Source organism: Solanum tuberosum, unplaced genomic scaffold, assembly GCF_000226075.1.
Source record: "Solanum tuberosum cultivar DM 1-3 516 R44 unplaced genomic scaffold, SolTub_3.0 scf00035, whole genome shotgun sequence".
NCBI classification, from domain to species: domain Eukaryota; kingdom Viridiplantae; phylum Streptophyta; class Magnoliopsida; order Solanales; family Solanaceae; genus Solanum; species Solanum tuberosum.
In genome coordinates this window covers 1,471,096-1,473,098 of record NW_006238963.1, presented here as the reverse complement: position 1 = coordinate 1,473,098, position 2,003 = coordinate 1,471,096, and positions in this window count along the sequence as shown.

Genomic DNA, 2,003 nt, shown 5'->3' with positions numbered 1-2,003 from the left:
TAGAGCTTTATGCCCGCTAGGTGTTCGACATAATGTCGTAGTGGTCCATTACTTGACCTATTGACCCGATTGTGATGTAATCGATATATTTTGTAGATTATCATTTGTAATATTGGCTAGCCTTAAGAGAAAGTCATGTGAAATGTTTTAGGGAAGAAATGAAGATACACCATTTGAATTGTGGGTTGTGTGGGCGTGCTGCCCCTTAGGTGTGTATTTACTGTTCTGGATGTTGTAAATCCTAGGTAGTGTTGGATGAACCTAATGGGAAGGTCATAAATGGTGTAAACATGGTGATAAAGGAATTTGTGAAGAAAACACCCATTAGTAGAGGGGTTTTGAGCTTGATGCCCGACTACAGTTTTGGTAAGTCGAAGTGATCCAACCTTGTTTATTAGCTGTTAATATTAGCTCTATTACTTGCCATTAATGCAGAGTAACGCCTCAAAGGAAAGGCTGATTCATGGTACCACATAGTATTACTCGGGAGACAAGGTATGTAAGGTTATTTGATATCATATCTTTTGGCATGAAGTCCTATATTCTGTGTACCAACAAATTGAGATCTCTAAGTTATCCTTATGGTAAAAGATACAATGTGAGGGTGTACAATCTCCAATGTAGCTAATGGTCTTCCTTATACAGTCCAAGTTCTCAAAATATGTCAGACTACTTCTATACGTGTTCATTATCCAATATTGGTGTGTTTATTCTTCCAAGTACTAGTTGACAAATGTACTTTAAACATTAAGTTTCATGAGTTATCCACCAAGTCAAATGAAGTCCATTGAGTCAATTAGATCCTACATTATACATGTTACAGATTTTTATATGTCAGATGCATATTATGTCCATTGTTCCTTTTATGTCCCCTTACGTGGAACCCTTATTTGGGTTCTGTCACGGGCTTCATTAGTTTGGATGTTTATGTACTCTTTCATTTGATATGTATACTAAGTGTTTAGCTATTCATATCATCTTATATAGTCCTAGTCTCTACATTTGAGAAGTTACAGTCTCTACTAAGTGCTAAGTTATCGTATGCCCCCATGCGAAATGTCCAAACGTGTTTTTAAATGAAGCATCTTGTAAGAAGAATTACTTGCTCAACTGCTATACATCTTAAGGAATCATTTACTACTTGTAAGGTAGTTGCCACACACTTTCGTTGATCATTTGTATATGTTCTTTGTGCCCAAATGAAGTTCACGAGTCATATAAGTTCCTAAGTAGCACACAAAGTTACATTTTATTCCTATATTATTGTTTTCTGCCTCAATTAATTTATCCACATGTCCACATCACTAGTATATAGTCCTAAAATCTCAAAAGAGTCATGAACATCAAAAGAACAATCTCAAAAGATTTAAAAAAGACAAGGTAAAGTGAATCTATATAATTATGGGTGGCAGCTCGGGGGTTAAAATACCTAGCATGGGCCTATCCCAATCTATATTATTATGGGTGGCAGCCCAGGGGCTAAAAGCCTAGCATGGGTCGATCCCGATTTGTATATTTATGAGGACCGCATCGCCGAGGTTAAAATGCCTAGCATGGGTCATCCTCTCCTACCACTGATCAGCTGGTCATTGTGTCACATGCTACAAAGTCTTTAAAGAAAAGATGAGTAAGCTTACAGCCAAGAATGTAATGTACATGATTCCCCAAGTATAAGCAAAGGTGAATGTAATGTACATGATTCCTCAAGTATAAGCAGAGGTGAATGTAAGGTATGTGATTCCACAAGTATAATCAAAGGTTGTCTCTTATCTTATCTATACAGAATATTTGTGCAGTTGTACCTTATTTCAGTTGAACTCTTATTTTACATATGGTTACTTTATGCCTCACATATTCAGTACATTCTTTTGTACTGACGTCCCTTATGGGGAATGTTGTTTTCATGCCACAGGTACAGATACTTAAGCTAATAAAATCTCTCAATAAAAGCATAGGATACTCAACTACCTTTAGTGAGCTCCAGGTTGCTTCAAGGCTTTGCC